Source organism: Eucyclogobius newberryi, unplaced genomic scaffold, assembly GCF_026437365.1.
Source record: "Eucyclogobius newberryi isolate DKJ021-1_F unplaced genomic scaffold, fEucNew1.0.hap1 SCAF_5, whole genome shotgun sequence".
NCBI classification, from domain to species: Eukaryota; Metazoa; Chordata; class Actinopteri; order Gobiiformes; family Gobiidae; genus Eucyclogobius; species Eucyclogobius newberryi.
In genome coordinates this window covers 38636339-38649165 of record NW_027316167.1, presented here as the reverse complement: position 1 = coordinate 38649165, position 12827 = coordinate 38636339, and positions in this window count along the sequence as shown.

The following is a 12827-nucleotide window of genomic DNA, read 5'->3' as shown; positions in this document are numbered from 1 at the left end:
TTCTAATAACCAAACCATATTTTTATGAATAGAAGTTACGTCAGCCTTATCCAGGTAATAAACTAAAAAAAACACTCCTCTTTGCTGTGTTTGTAGTCGGCTCGGATTGTTACGAAATCAGCTGCTTTCACTTCATCACGAATATAGTTTTTATTCACAGCCAGTAAACAGTTGAGCAGATAATTCTGAATATTTTGATGTACCTTTTGTACACAGAAGTCTGTAGATTTTAAGAAGTAAACACGAGCGGTATCTAGTCGGAACCGCTCAACCTCCAGCACAAGCGGGTATATATATATATATATATATATATATATATACCCATATATATATATATATATATATATATATATATATATATATATATATATATATATGGGTATCTGTATATATATATATATATTTATATATATATATATATATATATATGGGTATCTGTATATATATATATATATTGTTTTCTTGTTACAACATTGTTTGTATTGTATTAATCTCTTGGTACAATGAGAGAAAGGACAAAGCTCTAATTGGCTTGGAGCAGGGAGTAAACCCAGCCGAGACCTTCTTCCCCTAATGTTCTATGTATGTGCGATGTGTGCGTTAGGATTGGCAAGATACGGGCGTTGACACCAAATCATCCACAAATCCAAATTTTCTCACCTGTTTGACTTAAAGCTATTTGAATGTTGTGTAGCCCATGGGAACCAGACCTGTGTGATGTCTTTGTGTCCAAGTCTTCATTTGTGGCCTTCTCCTCTGCTCTGGAACGTTCCGCTCCCTAAGCTCTTCACACTTTGTCACGTCGCTGTGGGGTCACTTCACCACAGCCCCTCAGACTTCCACAACTTCTAAAAACAGACATGACAGGCCTATTAAAATGAGTGATGGCTGGCCCTTGCACTGTTTCGCTGTGTTAGCCAGAATGCCACTAAACTCTGCTCCCTGGGGCCAGGCCAGGCAGGATCCCGAATGCCCCAAAAGATTAGGTGACAGCGGCCCATAACTGACTCTGTGGCAGCTGCCAGAATTATCTCTGAGCCTCTCACTTGTGTGGAACCAGAGCTCACATTTCTGACAGCACTGGACAACAAGCAGCACAGACTCCCCTGGACTGCATCAGGGCAGCTTCTGTAGCTCAAGGACAGAAAATATAGCTCATTAAGTCTAATAATAATAATAATAATAATAATAAACTAGTCTTAAGTCTATAATTGTGTTATAGTGATGAGAGGATACCACATTTTGGGGTGTGCGTACTTATATTCCTCTGTACCGATGTTCCTCTGTAACAATGTTCCCCATTTTCTTTGGACGGGGGAGCTACGGTACCAGGAAACAACGGTTCCTAATATATTAAAAGGTCCCCATGGTGGAGGTCCCGTTGGTAATAGATGCTCGGGCGCATTTCCAGATTTATTCACCCAGACTCTCACACTTATTACTTCGTGCATATAGGATTTTCAAACGATCCATGAACAGGACTGTGTGCTGGAGTCCGGTCCACGCATGTGTTGCCACGCTGCGCACGCTTTGACTGCGTGAGAGTGGATTAAGAACAGAAGGAGACAGGTGAAAGTCGTCAACTACGTGTCCTTTTAGACAAATGCCTACAGATCACAGTACTTTAACCTAATTTAAGCTACTTATATTATTCTAACATATTATGAATTATTATGAGATTTTATGCCTAATAAAATAAATTAGGACCGCAGATCCTCCTCCCCCGGCTTTTTCTTCTGACTTAGAGAGGGTTTTAGTGTTGCTTCTCCTTGTAATAACACGTGAACAACACATGTGGACAATCGCTGGATGGGATTCTTGTGGATATTTTTTTACAACTTCCACATTTACAAGCACTGTTGGAGCCGTTGTGGTGTTTGCTGCCTTAATAAAATGCATGGAAAAATAACTTTATATAGGTTAGTTTATACCAAATGGTCTCTTACTCAAATTTTGAAAGTTTGTTCACTTCTGCTTTTTAAATTTGAGATTGTCTGAGAGCTGTTAAAGGAATAATAGAGGATTTTTGGCACCAAATCTGAGTCTCATTTCCTTAGTAGTTCTCTCACATGTCAGTCATTTCTTGCGTGCTACTGCACACCTGCAGCCTCGTTCCCAGGATAGCAGCACTTTTCCCTGGCTGCACATGCGTGGTTGATATGCCGGTGTGTGTTTAGCGAAGCGAGCAGCAAGTTCCTTCAGTGTACAGTACAAAAATGGCCGAAGGACGACAGAGAAAGACTGTGTTCGAGCTCAGAAGAGACGGAAATCTGCAGAGACGAGAGATGCGATGTGTCGCGCTAATAAACAAACGCACGTGTAGCAGCGCGGCTGTTGCGTGCATCCGATGACAAAGTCATCAAGAGAAGGGTCCTGACCAAACTCACGTCTATGCTGGACCACGAGTGTCGCCCCAGGACGTGTCCCCTGCAGGACACTGTCCGCTCTGGAGAGCAGCTTCAGGGACAGACTGATCCACCCTCGCTGTGTGAAGGAGAGATTTCACAGGTCTTTCCTTCCTGCTGCTGTCAGACTCATGTGCAATACTATAACATAATGTCAATCATCCTGGTGCAATATTTACTATCCATATAACAGCTGTAAATAAGAGTGTTATTATTATTATTATTATATTATAGTGCAAGAGGTTTTTATAAGAGTTTTTCTACAAGAGGTTTTTATAAGAGTTTTTCTACAAGAGTACTTCTATAAATTATCTGTTTTATATTATTTACTTCTGTCCCTAATCTGTGTTGCAACACTGAAATTTCCCCATTGTGGGACAAATAAAGGTTATCTTATCTTATGTAACACATGTGTACATCTGGCCATGATGTATGCTGTGACAATAAAACATTCACACTATGCACAGACAAAAGTTTACGCTGTACATAGTGTGTGTGTGGGTGTGTCACCTCTCCACAGAGGATTTACAATGCTGATCATTTGTTGCATGTTTTATTCATTTTATTTCCTCCTGGTGCAGTCTTTGGTGAGTTTGACTTGTAGATGAGCTGGCATGTGCAGAGGTGAGGCGGCCTCAGGACTGTCATGTATTCTGTGTGAAGGTATGCCAGGACTCCAGAGCACTGCCGCTATTTGTGCTTATCTGATCAGAGGCCCACTGCTGCTCAACTTTCAAGTGCCTTAAAAGAGAAAATATTTATTATAAGTACATCTAAAGTCAGCGTTTTTGTGATATGCAAAGTAACAAGAGCAGTTTGTTTCATTGTGACATAATTGATTTGTATAACATCAGCGGCCATTATAACAGTGCATCTAATTTATAGCTTTTTACTGACAAATGGCCACCAGGGGGCATTCTAGCAGGAAGTGCTAGCGTTTGACACGCTGTAGAAGAAGACGCCAATGGGAGCACAGTCTCCATCCATTTTCTACCGCTTGTTCCCTTTCGGGGTCGCGGGTGACTGGAGCCTATCCCAGTGACTTCGGGCCTTAGGCGGGGTACATCCTGGACAGTGGCCAACTCGTCGCTGGGCCAACACAGAGACATAGACATTACAGACAGTTCACTCTCACATTCATTCACTTGGGCCAATTTTAGAGTCACCAATTTTACCTAACACATGCATGTCTTTGGACGGTGGGAGGAACCCGGAGAACCCAGAGAGAACCCACGGTAACACGGGGAGAACATGCAGACTCCACCCAGAGAGATCATGTGATGTTGGTCTGGTCCGGGAATCTAACCCATGATCTCCTTCTTGGGAGACAAGAGGACTAACCGCCTTTGCCACCATCTCTGTGTTTTATTATAATCAGACTCAAATTCAGGGATAAATTAGTTTAATGAGGAAGTGAATATAGACGCGGCAGAATAAAAAGCCACACGGAGCGCGGACATGCCATATACGGAGATCTGCAGAACTTGTCGAATTGAAATTAAACTTTCTTGCCCCGACCCAACTCACGGGTCAAAAGACAACTTGCGTGGAACATATTTCTGTGTAAATATCTCATGTTACAATGTAACACTCACTTGAGATCAGGAGCAGATGAACCAGATGTAAAGACAGACACAGGTAACTCAGTTCACACAGAGTCATCAAGGAAAGAAGGGACAGTAGGGACAGAGGGGTCAGTAGGGACTGAGGGGACAGTAGGGACAGAGGGGTCAGTAGGGACTGAGGGGACAGTAGGGACAGAGGGGTCAGTAGGGACAGAAGGGACAGCTGCTAGTTCAAAAGACGCATCCCTACCGCTATTATTGAAGTGTAAATATCTCATGTTACAATGTGGGCACCTGCGGTTTATTGTCATGTGCGGCCCGTATGGACAATTTCAATTATCTTTGTATATATCATGTGGCTTTTGTTCAGGATCATTGTGCATTGTGTACAGCCACTTTAAATGTGCTGTAACTTTTTTTTTACTGTCTTGAAAATGTGAAAAACAATTATATCTATACTGGTATGACCCATAATATGAAGCAAAAAATATATATTGAATGCAATGTGATGCCGGAGGGTCCTGTACAGGTATTACTGGCAGAAGATAAACAATCATTTGGAGGAAGATAAGAATATACAAAAAAGAATACCGGATGAAATTTGTCATAATGTTGAAAGAATGTCCCAACAACTGTCATCTGACACTTTCCTGCCTTTATTGTGACACCTAAGCAGCATGTGGGACCTTTATTGTCCTCAATTAATGTAAAATCCTGTCCTTTCGGTTATTACCTAAAGCTCATGATCAAGCTCATGTAAAGCTCATGTAAATCGAGCTCTTCGCTTTTGACTCAGCTCTTCCGTCCATCACTGCAGACTCTGCACCTACTGTCATTCTCACGCTTCATCCTTCCCTCACTCGTGAACATGACCACTCATTTATTGTGGTGAATCAAAATTCAACCATGTAGTCAATCGTGCTTACAATGTTAATCGCTGTCCTAATATTTCATAACATCATGTCAAAGTACTTTTCACGAGGGGTGCTAATTCCTGGGAAACTGTGGTTGCCAAGGAGCACACCATAACCATGGGTTTTGTGATTGTTCTGTTGCACAGAAATATTGCACAGAGATCAGCAAAACGCTAAAGACAGTTTTTTACATTGCCATCACGCTTGATTTCAGAACAATGTACTCAAGACTCAAAACATATATTTTGCAGCACTGACAGACTGTGGACGAGGTGGGACGTTCGTCTTGATGTGCCTTGAGTTTGATTCTTTTGTTGTCATGTGCCACAAGTATTTCATATTTCATTTTGAGTTTGGCTCTCTAAATAAAAAATGAAAAACAGTTAACTGTTAACAGTAACAGTTTGTAAACTAGTTCATTTTAAACTATTTGCTGTGATCTACATTCATTTACTGACCTAATGCATTCTGAGCATCTTAATTATTCACTGCGAGTCTTTAATATTGATGCCAATAATATATAATGCCCCAATGCCAAATAATATTATGGCATAATATTTGGCATTGGGGTTCAAAGTAGTTATTTAGTCTTTTTTAGTCTGATTTGTTGAACATGTTTGACTCCATTTGCATTTTGTAACACACACACTACAAAATAAATGTGATTATTAGGAGACACGTTGACTAGTAGCACATTTCTGTGTCAATGTGAGAGAAGCCCCACTTTCACATCTGTTTGAGCGGCTTAATGAGACAGCTCTGCCAAATGAGGCTTGTTAGGTTGTGCCTTGGGTTCTGTTCATAATTCATGCAGGCAGTGGATCTCCGGATTGGCCCTCCGCACTGTCTTGGCCCGGGACAGTATGACTGAGAGGACTGCTGCCTCCTGCCATTTCCACAGCTCTGATCACTCCAGAGCAGTCTGGGCTGGAGCCAGAGAACCCATCACTGGGGAGTGTCACGGCTCAGAAAGACCAACAGCGGACAGGTATACTAGAAGCCTACAGAGACTAATTCTACAACAAACTACACACAGTCCTACGGCATTTAGAGGCACACAGGCCTGCAGCCAATATATGCGTATAGCACATAGAGGCCCACAGCATTCAGCTTTTAGAGGCCCACAGCGCATTGAATACCACAGCATACAGTAGGGCTGTGTTTGAAATATCGATATGGCGATATATCGATACGCGTATCAATACTGAGTCACAGTTTTTTTTTTATTTTTGTGGCCCGTAGGCTTTAAACAAGGTGGAATAGTACTTTTGATCTGCTGTTTGTGCTGCGCTCCTCTCGGCCGAGGTAAGAAGGAGCTGTGGACCTGATCAGAAGCTGATCTGTGCAGAAGATGCTGCTGCAGCATGTTCAGACCAGGCCAATTGTTTGGCAAGAAACATTCAATTCTATTCAATTAATTTTTGTAACGCCCAAAATCACAACAACAGTTGCCTCTGAGGGCCACAGTAAAAAAATAATCAAGCAATGTCTGTGGTGGCGAGGGACGATGTTCCAGAGTCTTCTGTCCTTAGACCCTCCTTCTCGGCCAGGAAAAACTACAAAAAACCTCCTTGGGAAAAAGTAGAAACTTGGAGGAGTTCCAGAGTGAAGGAGAGATCTGACTCTCACAGACAGGCGGACGCGAGGAGTCAGTGGAGCTGGACCCACTCTTCAGGCAGATGAGGGACTGTCGGAGTCGAGCTGGACCCACTCTTCAGGCAGATGAGGCACCGTCCATACGGGGCAGGGACCACTTCACCGGGAGAGGAGCATCTGGGTCCACAGGTCCTCAGGAGTGAGAAAAAGAAAAATAAGGCAACGAACGGTTTGCAAGTGGAATTAAATATTAAATATTGTTTGATAGAATAAGTAGTCAGAAGAAGAGGATAGTGCTGAAGCTGCCATACTTAAAACCCTAACCCCCAGCACAGTTACTCCTAGGGCAGTGTAGCTGAAACTGTAGGTTTATATTTCTGTTCCTAACTGGCCTGACCAGAAGTGATTTCAAAGAGGTACGTTCTAAGCCTGGACTTAAATGAAGAGACTGTGTTGAGGCCGGCTACAAGAGGAGGATGGAGGAGCAGCTGCAGCAAAAGAACATTCAGGGAGTGTGGAGGAGCCTGAAAACCATCTCGGGCTTCAAAATCCCCCCTGCCCAGACAGAGGGGGATCTACAGTGGGTGAATGATTTAAATGCTCACTTCTTGAGGTTTGATCGGTCACCCGCCCCTCCCCCTGCACAGCTGCATGCTCCCTCTTCCACAGCTGGACAATGCCCTGCATCTGTTCCTCTTCGCTTATCTGCCCCGGACCATCAGCTCCCCACTTCGCCTGGACTCACCCATCCCCCCAGCACACGGTCCCCCTGCCAACCACTGACTGTCACAGCAGCACAGGTGAGGAGTGAGCTGAAGAGGATTAAAGTGAGGAAGGCAGCAGGACCTGATGGCATCAGCCCCAGGCTCCTTAAGTCCTGCGCAGATGAACTGTGTGGAGTTGTGGAGCATGTCTTCAACATGAGCCTGAAGCTGAGGGTGGTACCACAGGTCTGGAAGACCTCCTGTCTGGTACCTGTACCTAAGACACCGCGCCCCAAAGACCTCAACAGCTTCAGGCCAGTGGCTCTCACTTCCCACCTGATGAAGACACTGGAGCGGCTAGTCCTGGACCACCTCCGCTCCACCGTGAGCTCAGCCATGGACCCGCTGCAGTTTGCATATCGATCTGGCATCGGAGTGGAGGACGCCGTCATCTCCCTGCTGCACCGCTCTCTCTCTCACCTGGAAAAGCCTGGCAGCTCTGTGAGGATCCTGTTCTTCGATCTCTCCAGCACCTTCAACACCATCCAGCCGCTGCACCTGAGGGACAAGCTGGAGACGGCTGGTGTGGAGTATGACCTGGCAGAGTGGATCCTGGACTACCTCACAGACCGAGCCCAGTTTGTGAGAGCCCGGAACTGTGTGTCTGACACTCGGACCTGCAGTGTGGGGGCGCCCCAGGGCACTGTCCTCGCGCCCTTTCTCTTCATCCTTTACACTGCAGACTTCAGACATGACACGGACAGCTGTGTCCTGCAGAAGTTCTCTGATGACTCTGCCATCATCGGACTCATCACGGACGACGATGACGCGGAGTACAGAGGACTGGCGCAGGACTTTGTGGACTGGTGTCAGAGGAACCACCTCCTCATCAACGCGGGGAAGACCAAGGAGATGGTGGTGGATTTCCGCAGATGCCACCCCACTGCCCCCCCTCACCAGTGAACATCCAGGGACGGGACATTGAGAGAGTGGACTCATACAAGTACCTGGGTGTTCATCTGAACCACAAACTGGACTGGACTCATGTGCACTGACGCACTGTACAGGAAGAGCCAGAGTCGGCTCTACCTCCTGAGGAGACTCAGGTCTTTTGGAGTGACAGGGCCACTCCTGAAGACCTTCTACGACTCTGTGGTGGCATCAGCCCTCCTGTATGGTGTGGCCTGCTGGAGCAGCAGCATCACATAGAGGGAGAGGAAGAGGCTGGACAGAGTCATCAAGAAGTCCAGCTCCGTCCTGGGCTGTGCTCTGGACTCGGTGCAGGAGGTGGGGGACAGGAGGGTCCTGGCTAGATTCACATCTATGCTGGACCATGAGTGTCACCCCCTGCAGGACACTCTCTCCGCTCTGGAGAGCAGCTTCAGTGAGAGACTGATCCACCCTCGATGTGTGAAGGAGAGGTTCCGTAGGTCTTTCCTTCCTGCTGCTGTCAGACTTTATAACAAAAACTGTTAGTACTGAACACTCGCAATACTGACCTAACCTAATACTGATGTGCAATTCTGTCATATGTGCAATTGCTGTTGGAATTCATGTGCAATTACTGTGCAATTACTGTGAAATTCATGTGCAATCTATGTGCTGTCGTGACACATATTCATGTGCAATTACTGTCGTGATCACATGCAATGGTATTTATTTATTTATTTGTCTATGGGAGTTTTTATTTATTTATAGGAGATCTTCTACTGAAAGTGTTTTTCAGACTTCCTATAAGTGATCTGTTCTTCTGTATCTACCTCTGTATCTACCTGCGTTGCACCAATGAAATTTCCCCATGTGGGACAATAGAGGAATATCTTATCTTATCTTATCTTAACATGGACCGGGAGCTGATTCCATGACACAGGAGCTTGGTAGCTGAACGCTCTACCCCCTACTGTGCTTTTAGAGACTCTTGGGACCACCAGAAGGCTCTACCTCCTACTGTGCTTTTAGAGACTCTTGGGACCACCAGATGGCCAGCATTTTGAGAGCGAAGAGCTCTGTTTGGATGATATGGTTCTATAGCATCTTTGAGGTAGGATGGGGCCATGTCATTTATGGCTTTGTAGGTCAGGAGTAGAATTTTAAATTTGATTCTTGACTTGACAGGGAGCCAGTGAAGGGACTTGAGCACCGGCGTAATGTGTTCTCTTGTTTTAGTTCCTGTTTGTAATCTTGCTGCTGCATTTTGAACCAGTTGAAAGCTTTTTATGGAGCTTTTAGGACACGCTGCAAGCAGGAGTTACAGTCTAATCTAGTCGTTACTAATGCATGGATAAGTTTTTCAGCATCGCTTTTAGGCAGGGTTCTTTTGATTTTGGCTATATTGCGTAAATGGAAATAGGCTGTTTTACAGGCTTGGTTTATATGAGCTTTAAATGAGAGTTCCTGGTCAAATAAGACTCCAAGATTTCTTACAGTAGAACTGGAGGCTACACTAACATTGTCCAGTGTGACTATCTGCTCAGATAGAGCGTCTCGTAGATGTTTAGGGCCAAGCACAATGACCTCGGTTTTTTCAGGGTTAAGAAGCAGATAGTTAAGTGTCATCCAGGTTTTTATCTCCTTCACACAAGCACTAAATCTGTCTACTTGATCGCTCTGATCAGGTTTCATTGATAAATACAGCTGAGTGTCGTCTGCATAGCAGTGGAAGTTAATGTCATGCTTTCTGATAATGTTGCCTAATGGCAGCATATAAGAGTAAACAGAATTGGACAGAGTACTGATCCCTGTGGCACACCGTAGGTTACTTTAGAGCAAGGTGAGGAGCTCTTGTTTACATTAACAAATTGGTACCTATTAGATCAATAGGATTTAAACCAGCTGAGGGCGGTTCCTCCGACACCTACATCACATTCTAACCTCTGCAGTAGAATGTTATGGTCGATGGTGTCAAACGCTGCGCACAGGTCCAACAGAACCAGGATTGAGACCAGTCCATCGTCAGCGGCTAATAACAAATCATTTGTGACTTTAACTAGTGCAGTTTCAGTGCTGTGGTGGGCTCTGAACCCTGACTGGAAGACTTCAAATAAGTGATTGTCCTGCAGGTGGCGACAAAGCTGTTTAACTACAACTTTTTCAAGGATTTTAGAGACAAAGGGAAGATTTGAAATAGGTCTGTAGTTTACCAATAGGTCAGGATCGAAGTTAGGCTTTTTCAAAAGAGGTTTATTGACTGCATGTTTGAAGGACTGTGGAACATAGCCACTTTCGAGTGAAGTATTTATTATATTAAGAATTCTACAATTAGGGGGAGAATGTCTTTGAGGAGTCTGCTTGGAATAGGGTCCAGGACACAAGTTGAGCTTTTAGAGGAAATATGGCTGAAGTTATCTCTGCTTGATCAACAGCTGTGAACTGTTGGCATGCTCGTTTATTAAATAAGGGGCAAGAATCAGAAAGTTAAAATCAATCAGATGTTTAATCCTTGCCATTTACAAGACTAATACAGATAACCAGAGCGCTTACCTAAAATGTCCCTAACAAATGTGACGGCGACTTACACGGGCGTAGTCCGGACGCGCCTTGTCCCTGTGCACTCAAACAATTTATACATTTTCATATGGGGCGTGATATGAAGGTTGACGCCTTCTCTCAGTATTCTTCCATTCGCTGTTCCATCGCACAGAGATGTCCTTGGGTCTGCAGCTTTCTCCTTATCTAGGAATGTGGTCTGTGTGAGGCCAGTTTCAGCACAACTCTAGAGTTAATATAGTTGGTATTCTCCTATTATATCAAAGTACAGTTTTAATACAATTACGTAAAGTTAATATTTGGTATTCCCTTCAGAACCTTTCTAAGTTTACTGATGGATTTATATGGGACATTAGTTTTACAGCTTGGGCCAGTTCAGGGCTAGTTGGGCTCTGATTGTTTTTATTTTATTGTTAAAAAATAGGAGGAAATCACCAGTCCTGCAGGTGGCGACAAAGCTGTTTTACTACAACTTTTTCAAGGATTTTAGAGACAAAGGGAAGATTTGAAATAGGTCTGTAGTTTACCAATAGGTCAGGATCTAGGTTAGGCTTTTTCAGAAGAGGTTTAATGACTGCATGTTTGAAGGACTGTGGAACATAAGCACTTTCGAGTGAAGTATTTATTATATTAAGAATAGGGTCTATAATTAGGGGGAGAATGACTTTGAGGAGCTTGGAATAGGGTCTAGGACACAAGTTGAGCTTTTAGAGGACATAATGGCTGAAGTTATCTCTGCTTGATCAACAGCTATGAACCTTTCTAAGTTTACTGATGGATTTATATGGGACGTTAGATTTACAGCTTGGGCTAGTTCAGGGCTAATAGCGGGGGTAATTTCATCTAATTTATCTCTGATTGTTTTTATTTTATTGTTAAAAAATAGGAGGAAATCATCAGAGCTGAGTGTAGCTGGGATTGAGGGCTCTAATGCACTGTGACACTTTGTTAGCCTACCTACAGTGCTGAAAAGAAATTTAGTGTTACTTTTGTTGACTTCTATTAGATTTGAATAATATCTGGTTAGGGCCTTAAGCAGAGCCTGCTTATAGGACAGCAGGCAACTTTTCCATGCTTTTAGGGATTCTTCTGTGTGAGAGCGACGAAATAATCCCTCTAACTTTCTAAGTCTTTGTTTATGTGAACGCAGTTCTTGGTTGTACCATGGGGGGCGCGCTTTGGCCTAATGACCTTCTGTTTTAATGATGCTGCAACATCAAGAGCAGACTTCAGAGAATTCATGGTCAGGTCGACAAATTGATCACTTATACTGGGACTAAAACTATTCTCAGCAGGATCACATGACATGATCACATGAAATGTCACTGAATATTGGCTCTATTATTTCTTTGAATTTTGAGATAGATTTTTCAGATATTGTCCTTTTCATTATAACTTTATTTTGTGGGACTGGATGATCTTTAAGAATAAACTGAAAGGTAATTAGGAAATGATCCGACAATATAGGGTTTTGAGGGAAGACAATGAGGTCACTAATCTCTATTCCATACGTTAGGACAAGATCCAGAGTGTGCTTATGACTGTGAGTCGGTTTATTTACATTTTGAGTGAAATCGATGCTGTCTAACAAGGCGCTGAAGGAGAGAGTTATCACTTATTGAGAGAGTTATCACTCACGTTCACGTGGATATTAAAGTTTCCAGCTATTACTATTTTGTCCCAAGCTAGCACTAAGTTTGATGTAAAGAACTCGGTTTAAAACTCTGAATCATCCGAAACATGCAATACTTTACTAGAATGTGTTCCTTATATTTCTATTTGGATCAGTTGGTTGGATATATGAAGCTATTAGAGCAGAATGGATTTATAAATAAGTGCTTTGTGGATAAACATGAAATGTCATACATTTTCTTATTCAGAGTAAAAACATTACCCATTTGGTAAATTTTTAAGACCCTTTTTTCAAAAATGTATTGGGATACGTATCGTAATGAGGGAATTCTATCGGAATATGCAAATATTGGGATACGTATCGTATCACGAGAGTCTTGGCAATACCCAGCCCTAGCATACAGCATATGGAGGCCTTCAGCCCATAGAATACCATAAGATAAGATAAGATAATCCTTTAATTTCCATGGGGAAATTTCGTTGTTACAACGCAGTAGATACAGGAGGAAAGGACAGATTATAAGA